Below are 11,472 nucleotides of genomic sequence, written 5' to 3'. Positions count from 1 at the left end.
AAAACTGAGGGCAAAACAGCAACACTGAGTGAAACCTTTCAGCAAGCCCTCCCCCTCAGCACGACGTAGTACAAAAAGAATTTGAAGCCGGTGGTGCACTTAAGAGAACCATAGCAACAATAAAACCCAAGCTCTGCTCAACTCCTGACTAAATTGCCTCAAGTCCCCCAACACACAGTCACACGCACACACAAACACACACATACACACACACGCCCCAGTCTAGTAGAAGAGGCATGTCCATCCCCAGTCATAAACACTATTTACTTCAGTTTCTTCCCCCCTACACAGGGTGTCAAGCATTTCATCTAAAATTATAAACACACACAAAAAAAGGAGAGAGGAAAAAACACACTAAAAGAGCAAAGCAGTCAGTAGTACCAGATTCAGAGATAACCCAGGCATTAGAACTACAAAAGTAGGAATCTAAATAACTCTATGAAAAACTTACAAGAACAGATGGGTAATTTCTGGAGAGAGACAGAAGCTCTAAGAAAGAAGCAAATGGAAATATTAGAAATTAAAAAGAATAGTAAGATATGAAGAATACCTCCAACGGGAACAGATTTGTGGTTGCCAAGGGGGAGGGGCAGCGGGGGAGGGATGGATTGGGAGTTTGGGATTAACAGATGCAAACTATTATATATAGGATGGATAAACAACAAGGTCTTACTGTATAGCACAGGGAACTATATTCAATATCCTGTGACAAACCATAATGGAAAGGAATATGAAAAAGTATATATATGTATAACTGAGTCATTTTGCTGTACAGCAGAAATTAACACAACATTGTAAATCAACTATAATAAAATTTTTAAAAATAAATAAATAAAAATAAAAATAGGACTGTCCAAAAAAAAAAAAAAAGAATAACTCCAATGGGTTCCTCAGTAGATTTGAGGCAGTTGAGGGGAGAATGAGTGAACTTTAAGAGAGGGCCATATAAATTACCCAAGTTAAATAAGAAGAAAAAGTAATGGAGAAAAAAAAACAGCAGTACAGAGGATCCAAGAGATGTGTGACAATATCTCATGTCCAATATATGTGTACCTGGAATCACAGAAGGAGAAGAGAGAAAAAAATGGATAGAAAAGATATTTGAAAAGAAGATAGCTGAGAATTTTCCAAAATAATGAAAGGCAAAGATCCAAGAAGATCAGACAGTCAGGCAGCGATGGGATCTATTTTCCGGTGTCCTCACACAATTCAGTGCTGCAACATCACTGAGTGATTCCTCCCTGGACAGGGGGCCAGGCTACAGAAAAGTAGAGACCCAGGGAGCCCAGTCTCACTTCATCAGAAGCAGGACTTTGTTGTGTAATCCAAGGTGTCTCAAGCTCGGTACTGACATTTCGGGTCAGATAACTCTTCGTTGTGGGAGCCGTCCTGTGCATTGCAGGGTATTTAGCAGCATCCTGGCCGCCACCTACCCAATGGCAGTAGCACTCCCCTAGTGTGACAACCAAAAATATTTTCAGATATTGCCAAACGTCCCCTGGGGCGCAAAATAATCCCCAGTTGAGAACTGGTTCATTTATCTAGTAAGTCCCCGGGGGGAAGGGGTTGGGGGGCAGGGGATCATAGGTACGTTGAAAGCTGGATACGTTTTTTAAAAATCAGCAACATAATTTAGCTATGGTTAGCCAGAATTCTAAGTACTCCCCCTCCCAATGCCATAGATCTCAGCTCTTTGGTTCATATCTGCAAGTCTGAGGACTTTACAGTTTAAAAAGGGATTGACTTTTACTGGATGTCTGCTGCCACCTGGTGGTAATTTAGTTCATTGCACTCTGCGGGAAATCCCAATTTAGTCTTACTGGTCAACCAACCAGCGCATCAAAAAGTTAAGACAATCAGACTTGCTTTGCTCAGATCCTAGAAAGTAGTTCTAAGTTCACAGATGACAGACAGGCCCTTGGGAAAACAATTCGGGGTTAGCATGAACTGCTATAAGCAGTGACCCCCCCTTTTTTCTAAAGCCTTAGTTTGAATTTTTAGGACATTGACTTTGTCCCCAATTTGCCTACTACTAAAAGTCCTATTTGGAATGCATTTATAAGTTATAGTCAGGCACAGTTGAATTCATTTTGTGAAGATGTTTTTGAGAATTTCATAGTACAATTGGAGATAATTAGACATATTTAGGATGCCATAAAATGGGAACATTTTGTATTAAAGCAGTATTTTCCAAATTTGTCTGACAGAAGAAACAAAGCGATACACTAGGCCCAAGGCAGGGCCCTCCAGCGACTGTTAGCAGCAAGGAGGGCTGTGGACCTCAGTGTCAGGAAGCGTCGGAGCTGTTGCTATGGTGACTTTGAATGCTGGCTGACCTTGAAGATGGTGAATAATCCCAAAACTCGGTTTCCAGGTTTGTGCCACCTTCCTGTCCCTCTGGGCCCAGATAAAATGGTTATTCAGAGCTCAGTCTTGGACAGTTCCACAAGTTCCAAGTTCCACAATGGTTATTAATATGAATAATATTTAATAGCAATAACAACAATGTTTCAAGAGGCTTCAAGAGAATTCAAGTGAGTGCAGCTAGAACTTTGGTCTGTTCCTAACACAGCGGCCAGACTCATCCTGGTAGAACATGTCATCTTCTGTTCCAAACCCTCCAATGGCTCACCACTTCTCTTGGAGTAGAAACCAAAGTACTTATGTTGGCTTACAAGGCCCTACATGACTCCCTCCCACCAGTTCCATTTGCCTAGTCCTGTACCTCAGGACTGTCAAAAATTCTGTTCTGCCTCAGGGCCTTTGCACCTCTGGTCCCCTGTGCCTGGGATGCTTTGTCAGTGACTCCCTCCCTCATCTCCTTCAAGTCTCATCCTCTCCCCCTCAGAAACCTACCCCATCCCCCTTCCCAGCTTTATTTTTTTCCTGAGCACCTGTCATTTTCTAACTTCCCCTAACAGAATGCGCATTCCATGGGGCCAGGGACTTTACTAATGGAAAAATCCTTGCTTTCTGCAGATGTTAATTGGCAGGGTGTGTACATTAGAAAGTCAGACAAGCAAACTTGTGAATTAAAGTTCTATCTCTTTGGAAACAGGGACATTATTTGAAGGAAACCATTCATAAGCCATTATATATTTATCATGAAAGATGTCTTATAATTATAGTTTAAAATGCATAATTTTTTTACTTAGCCCATGAAGTAATGTAATAATCCCCATCTTGGCTTTATAGGTTCAGATGAGATCTGACCTATATTCCCTCATTTCTTCTGCTTGTTACCTTAAGGGTTTATTCGGTCAAGGAAGAACCAAGAACAGTGAAGGGCAGCTGTGAAGTAAATTGCCGTAGACTTTAGAACAATCACATTGGAGAAATTAACTGTGAGTGCTGCGGGGACTCTAACAAAACCATGAATTTAATCACTGATGGGTCTGGGGTCTGAGGATCTGGGGTCAGTATCAGATATGGCATCTGAAGGCTGGGGTCAATCCTTGTCTTTGCCATTTACTGGGCTTGTCACTGTGGGCCAATTCCAGTGCCCAGAACAGTGTCTAGCACATAGTAGGTGCTCAGTGGACTTGGCAATGCACCCTTGGAGGCACGTGGGGGTGGGAGGGGTAGTCAGAAGACCCTTGGAACTCACAGGGGGTCCCAGGTAGGGAGGGAAAGGTGGACATGAAGGATCCTCTCTTCTTCTATTTTGAAGGACTCTGAACAATGTAAATTCCATCAACACTAATTGATGCCCATGGACCAGGGCTTGGAGTGAAGCCTGCAGGGAGGTCAGAGGCCAGCACGGAGGGCCCACCCTGGAGAAGTTCATGGCCAAGCCCACATATCCATCCAAAACGGGGCAATGTAGTCTGCACCATTGTGGGGCTCAGAGAGCAGTGAGTGGGGAGTAAGCTGTTCTGGGGGAAAGGGCTGGGGACCAGGACATCCTGGTGGGTCTGGGAGAACGAACTGGAGACAACCAGGAGGAGAAGTTGGGGGCATCATCTTGGGGCAATAATGATACATTTGTTTCTTTTTGCTCCCTTCCTTCCTCCCCCACCTTGATTGCTGAAGTCATATATTTTCTCTTGGTAGAAAATTTATAAATTATAGAAAAGAACTAAGAAAATCTCACCACCCAGAGATGGTCCTTGGTACCATTTTAGTATATATCCATGTAGACTATTTGGGACATTATTAATTTTTAATTATGCATAATACACGAATATACTCTTCTTGTAAAAAGAATTAGAACATTACAGATAGGTCTCAAGTCTCCTTAGACAGCCAGCCCCACTCCTGGAGCTGGCTCCAGCCCTTGCCTCCCAGAAGACGACTCATCAGGGTAATAAATATCATTCCAGACAGTTCTCTGTGTATGTGGAGATGCAGAGACCTGGTTTTCTTTAAGTTAGTATATATTTTATATCACTAATTCAGCTTTGTGGTTGCATTTTTCTACTTCACATTTGAATACTTATTCTAATATATGTTTACACATATACTTCTAGAAAACACATTATTTTGTGGGTTTTTTAATTTGTTTGAACTGTATTTCTCATACTGTTGTGATTTATTGACTTAGGGCAGAGGGGTTGAGAGCACGGGCTCTGGAACCTGATTACATAGGTCTGAATCTTGTCTCTACTGCTTCTTAGCTGTGTGACCTTGGGCAGGTTACTTAACCTCTCAGTGCTTTGATTGTCTCCTTTGTAAAAGGGAGATTTTAGAAGTTAGTATCTCCCTTCCTAAAAGAGTTGTCATGAGGACAAAATGAGATAATACATGTCACCTATTAAAAACAGTGCCTGCCATGTGAAGGGCTGCAACTAATGTTAGGTCTGATAAATGTGTTGATATTTATAGGACCATCTCATCATCAAGTGGTGAAATAGCATAATGACTTAGAGCATGGGCTCTGCAGCCAGGCTGACTTCTCCCTGGGTTCAAACCCCAGGATCACCATTGGCCCAATGAACTTTGGGCAAGTTTCTTAATTTTTCTATTCTTTATCTATAAAATGGCTTGACGATAATACCTTCTTTATAGGGTGAGAATTACGTTAATGTGCCTAAGTGTTTAGAAGGGTACCTGCACTTAAGTGTTCTGATAATTTTCTTTTTGTCTGCTGCCAAATATTTGAAAGAATGATTAAAGTACCAATTTTTAATTAATTAATTTTTATTGGAGTATAGTTCCTTTACAATGTTGTGTTAGCTTCTACTGCACAGCAAAATGAATCAGCCATACATATACATATATTCCCTCCATTTAGGTCACTACAGTGCATTAAGTAGAGCTCCCTGTGCTATACGGTATGTTCCCATCAGTTGTCTACTTTATACGTAGTATCAATAGTGTATATATGTCAGTCCCAATCTCCCAATTCCTCCCACCCCACCCCTTTCCCCCTTGGTGTCCATACATTTGTTCTCTACATCTGTGTCTCTATTTCTGCTTGGCAGTTAAGGTCATCTATACCATTTTTCTAGATCCCACATATATGTGATAATATACAATATTTGTTTTTCTCTTTCTGACTTACTTCACTCTGTATGACAGTCTCTAGGTCCATCCACGTCTCTACAAATGACCTAATTTCATTCCTTTTTATGGTTGAGTAATATTCCGTTGTATATATGTACCACATCTTCTTTTTTATCCATTCCTGTGTTGATGGATATTTAGGTTGCTTCCATGAGCTGGCTATTGTAAATAGTGCTGCTGTGAACATTGGGGTGCATGTTTCTTTTTGAATTATGGTTTTTCTCTGGGTATATGCCCAGTAGTGGGATTGACGTGTCATATGGTAGTTCTATTTTTAGTTTTTTAAGGAACCTTCATACTGTTTTCCATAGTGGCTGTACCAATTTACATTCCCACCAACAGTGTAGGAGGGTTCCCTTTTCTCTGCACCCTCTCCAGCATTTGTTGTTTGCAGATTTTCCGATGATGCCCATTCTAACTGGTGTGAGGTGATACCTCATTGTAGTTCTGATTTGCATTTCTCTAATAATTAGTGATGTTGAGCATCTTTTCATGTTGGTTGGCCATCTGTATGTCTTCTTTGGAGAAATGTCTATTTAGGTCTTCTGCACATTTTTTGATTGGGTTGTTTGCTTTTATGGTATTGAACTGCATGAGCTGCTTGTATATTTTGGACATTAATCCTTTGTCAGTTGCTTCGTTTGCAAATACAGTACCATTTTAAAAGCCATTTTTCTATTAATAGACACTTAGGCTGTTTACCCATTTACTTTCTCATGTGTGTTTCTCTACCCAGAAGTGGAATTGCTGGGTCATTGGGTATGTACATTTCAATTTCTTTTTTAAATATTATTCTCTTAATTATCAATTTCTTAATATTTAAAAATGTATATATAGAATTATTGTTTTAAATAGTTGGATTAGCAGTTGTAGCCAGTTTTTTTTTTCACTTAACTACATAGTGAATAATTTCCAAGTACAACAGCATTTTCTTTATCCACCTTTTAATAAGCGTTTTATTATGAAAAATTTCAAACATATATAAAAGTAGAGAGTATAGTAAAATGAAATGTACCCATCCCCAGCTTCAACAAATGTCAACATTTTGCCAGACTCTGTATGACACTGCTAACGATGGCGTAATATGCATTGTAAGTGTGTGCTGTAATTTATCAAGCCTAGTCTCTATTGTTGGACAATTAAGACTTCATTTTTTCACCATGATAATGGGATTTTAGTATTTTGAATTTAGTGATGGGAGTAGAGGGGTTTCTTGCCATCTGTTTTAGGCATTGCCCTGCTCCTTGCTCAGTCCAGCACTGACCCTCTTCTGCCCACAGGCTTCTGTGATTAAGAGCTGGAGACAAGAATTCTGTGCACGTGACTTTTTGAAGGCGAGAGGGAAGCAGAACAGGGAAGGAGGGGGCCCAGCACTGATGTGTTGTCAGGGGCTCTCTGTCCTTGACCTCTCCCCCTGGGGTGCTCTGGGGCAAAGCTCATACCACTGAATTGTCCTGCTATGAGCAAGGAGATGGGCTTTTTTCCCTCACATCTGCCCAGGGGTGGGGTGCAACGTGCCAGGCATCTTAAGGGGAGGCAGAGGCCCCAGGGTCAGGTGGAGGATGGTGACAGCCTGTAGGGGGGTCTGGAACACCCACACGCCCACATCCTGCATCGTGAGACCCCGGCTCACACCTACTGATGAACAAGGTTTCATAAGAAGCATGTGTTAGGTTAAAGTAAATCTAACCCCCAATACCTCAGAAGGTGATTGTATTTGGAGATAGTCTTCAGAGAGGTAATTCAGTTAACATGAAGTCATGAAGGTGGGCCCTCATCCAATATGACCGGTGTCCTTATAAAACAAGATTAGGACACAGACACGCACAGAGGAGAAGACAGCCATCTACAAATGAAGGAGAAAGGAGTCAGAAAAAAATCAACTCTGCTGACACCTTGATTTTGGACTTGTGGCCTCCAGAACCATGAGAAAATAAATGTCTGTTGTTTACGCCAAAAAGAAAAAAATCTCCAGAACTCTTGGATTAAACTGGAAGACTTGGGGTTGGAGAGTCAGGGGGCAGGAAATGTATGTGGAGATACAGAGACCTGGTTTTCTTTAAGTTACTATATAATCTAAACTGCTGCTAAACTCTCCTCTTTTCATATCTGGCTGCAAAGCCCACAGATGCCCAAGCTCAGGCTGCAGCTAGATATGGAACGAGATGAAAGAATGGGCCACGCGATGGCGCAAATGGAATTTAAGAAAGGAACAAAAAAAAGTATCAGCCAATAAATGGAGCAGGAGGCAGCGGGGGACATGGGGGGACAAAGTGGGAGGCAGATAATCCTAAGATTTGGCAGACGTGTGGGCCTTTGGAAAAGCTGGCAGGGGGCAAAGGAGCTGCTGAGGAGGGGGTGGTTAGATTCTGGGATGGAGCTACTGACTGTCAGGAAGGAAGGGTGCACGCAGACAGGAGGGCAGTGTGGGACTCTCCTGGCTGCCTCAGAAAGTTCAGGTTCAGTATGCAGGGGAGGGTGGGCTTTTAGGGAGTTAAATATCCTCATCCTTAGAAGACCGAGGCCTGACGTTCTGAAGGTCACTGGCCCGCCGTCCATCCTGCTCCAGGAGACCCAGGAGGCAGGGGAGAGCAGATGCTGCAGTCCTCACCCCGGGGCTGCATCACACCCGCACACATTTCACTTGACTGGAATGTGAATGAGAAGGATCAAAATCTTTAAAACTCTGGGTCTCCAGGGACCAGTGTTCCTGCATGGCCCCGATGGGACCATCTCAGTAATGGCTGCCCCCTTTAAGTGGTCGTGCCACCATCCCCACCACTCCCTAATGTGTCAACCTACCCATTTCACTCATTTGCAAGACCTGCCTGGCCCTGCAGCGGCTTGTGGCTTCCCACTCACCAAGGCTTTGAGGAGTCCAACCTCAGTTATCTTTTTCTTTTCCTCAGTCATTTTTTGAGGCTCCATATTTCTACCTCTGACTACAGCAATTTATCTGATGCCCAGGAAAGCAATGATACAGAGGTGGGGTGGGGGGGTCAGTGGAAGGGGGAGACCAGCACGGAGGGTCAGGATGTGAGCCCTCAAACCAGGCTATCTGGGTTCAAATCCTGACTCCCCTGATATCTCAGTTTTCTCATCTATAATATGGGGGAAACAAAATGAATAGATGCATATAAAGCTCTTAGCACTTGTAAAGCGCTCAGTATATCTTAACTATTACTGTGATTCCTAGTGAAACGGTGTCTCCCTAAAACTGAGTTCCTCTGCTGAGTTTATAATTAACCTCTCTATTATTTATTTATTTATTTAAAACTTTATTCCCCTTCTTGTTCCACACCTGTTCCTCCTCAGGATTGAGGAGTAATTTTTCCTCCTCAATTGAGGAAACTGTAACCAAGCAGGACTCTATGGGGCCTTCCTGGGACAGAACCCCCATGTCCTCTACCTGCCTCCTGTTTGTAGAAAAACTTTAGCCTCCTTGGCCTCCCCCGAGCTCCAAAGAATAAATTTAATCAGAGAAGTGAGGAAATGCAGAAACAAAGAAAGCAAGACAAAATAATAGCTTAGCCATTAAAGTCAAGGACCTTCAATTCCTCTTCAAGGGCTATAGATAATCTTCTGAGCCAAATCCTTTGAGCTGTTTTGCAGATACTGAAACCCCCATCAGGTGGGAGAAGTTAACTGTATGCTGCCCACAAGCAGGTAGACCCCAGACCAGCTGGAACCAGAAGATTGATGATGTTGACTCCTGATTACCTCACCACCAACCAATCAGAAGAATGTCCATGAGCTGATCGCACACTCCACAACTCCCTCTCCCTCACCCTGTCTTTAAACACCTTCCCCTGAAAGCCATGGGGAGTTTGGGCCTTTTGAGCATTAGCTGCCTGGACTTCTTGATTGGTCCTACAACAAACGCTGCACTTTCCTTCACCACAGCGTGGTGTCAGTAGATGGGCTTTACTGCGTGCAGGTGAGCAGACCCAAGTTTGGTTTGGTAACACTAGCCCTGGGTTGTGCTTCCACTGGCCATCAGCTACAAAGATATTCTCCCAGCTACCCTCACCCCTGACCACAGGCCTCTGTGATGGGGCTCTGCCTGCTCCCCCAGAGCCCCTGCAGTAGGCACCAATGTCCCGAGCATTCTTGCACCTCCCCACCCGAGCACCCCCCCACCAGGGCACTGTGTGCAGTGGACCCAGGCCCCTCTTCCCACCTCCACCCCACACGTTATGGTCCTCTGGAACTCAGGGAGCCAATCCCTTCCAAGCCACACGGCCTTCATGCCTCCCTCTCCAGTTCCAGAACTCACATCTGTCCTGTCCACCAGCATCAGGACACCCTGAGGAAGGGGGGTGATAAAAATGCCAATTCCTAAGCTGAAAAGTGTCAATTTCCTAGATCCCACGAATCAAAATCTCTGAGACTAGGGCTGGCAATTCATAAACACACTCAGTTTTTGAGATTAAATTACATTTACATTCAGTAAAATGAGCAAAACCTCAACTGCAGAGTTTGATGAGTTTTGACAGATGTACAACCCCATGTAACCCACACCCCAGTCAAGACACAGAACATGTACATCACCCTAGCAGTTCCCCGGCCCCCCCCCAAGTCAATACCTCTCACTCACCCACAACCACTGTTTGATTTCTATCCCATGTTGGTTTCATCTATTCATGAACTTCGTTTAAATGGAGTCCTATAGTGTATATCAGTACTTTGTTCTGGCTTCTTTTACTCAGCCCACTGTTTTTGAAATTCATTCGTATTGTTGTGTATATCAATAGTTTATTCCTTCACATCTCTGACTAGTATTCCATTGTATGCATGCTTCACAGTTGGGTTATCCATTCTTCTTTGATGGACATTCAGGTTGTTCCCAGTTTGGGGCTGCTATGAAGAAAGCTGCTATGAGCATTCTTACCTAAGTCTTTTTGTGGACAATATGCTTTCATTTCTCTTGGGTAGATACCTAGCAGTGGAATTGCTGGGTCTTTATTAGAATCTGCCAAACTTTTCTAAAATGGTTGTAGCCTTTAAGATTCCATCCAGCAGAATATGAGAGTTCAGTTGCTTCACATTTCTGTCAACACTTGATATTATCAGGCTTTTAAACTGTAGTCGTTCTAGTGGGTATGAAGAAGTGGATCATTGTGGTTTGAATTTAGATTTCCCTGATGACTAAGGATATTGACTATTTTTTCATGTTTATTGGTATTTTTATATGCGCTTTCATGAAGTGCCTATTGAAGTCTTTTGACCATTTAGAAACATTAGATTATCTTTTTAATATTATTCATAATTATTAATTTTCAGAAGTTCTTTTATATATTCTTGTAGTGTAAGCCCTGACAATTTTTTCTTTTTTGTAACACAGTGCCTGACAAACTTTGATCGCTGAGGCATCTATTTCAAAGAGGCATCCTCGGCTTCCCTGGTGGCGCAGTGGTTAAGAAGCTGCCTGCCAATGCAGGGGACATGGGTTCAAGCCCTGGTCCAGGAAGATCCCACATGCCGCGGAGCAACTAAGCCCGTGCACCACAACTACTGAGCCTGCGCTCTAGAGCCCGCGAGCCACAACTACTGACCCATGTGCCACAACTACTGAAGCCCGTATGCCTAGAGCCCGTGCTCCGCAAACAAGAGAAGCCACCGCAATGAGAAGCCCGCGCACCGCAACGAAGAGTAGCCTCCGGTCACCGCAACCAGAGAAAAGCCCGTGCACAGCAACGAAGACCCAACACAGCCTAAAATAAAATTAAAAAAAAAAAAAAAAAAGAGGCATCCTCTTCAAAGGCAACTATTTAGAGTAAACACACTGCCAGCCCCACAGCAAGATAAATGGCCAGGCTGCCTCCCCCACCAAGGTGCCTTTATTTTTAGAGATCTTGGTTGATTTCAACAACTGACCTTTGGGTTACGTGTTTTTTTTTCTCTTCTTGTGCTTTAAAATTCCCGCCTGCATATTTTAAATTCACCAATAAAGAGTGAGTTCAAGAA

General features: G+C 43.1%; 1 long non-coding RNA gene across 1 annotated transcript; it reads left to right on the top strand.

The window, feature by feature from the left end:
* The first annotated feature begins 2,213 nt into the window (after positions 1 to 2,213).
* Positions 2,214 to 3,793, top strand: LOC103011184 (uncharacterized). Its single transcript, XR_449783.1, has 3 exons — positions 2,214 to 2,374; positions 3,250 to 3,344; positions 3,671 to 3,793. It is a non-coding gene; the product is annotated as an uncharacterized LOC103011184 (long non-coding RNA).
* Positions 3,794 to 11,472: the final 7,679 nt, after the last annotated feature.

This window comes from Balaenoptera acutorostrata, chromosome 19 (genome assembly GCF_949987535.1).
Source record: "Balaenoptera acutorostrata chromosome 19, mBalAcu1.1, whole genome shotgun sequence".
Taxonomy (NCBI): Eukaryota; Metazoa; Chordata; class Mammalia; order Artiodactyla; family Balaenopteridae; genus Balaenoptera; species Balaenoptera acutorostrata.
The sequence above is the reverse complement of the archived record's forward strand: the minus strand, read 5'-3'. Positions and strand labels throughout refer to the sequence as shown.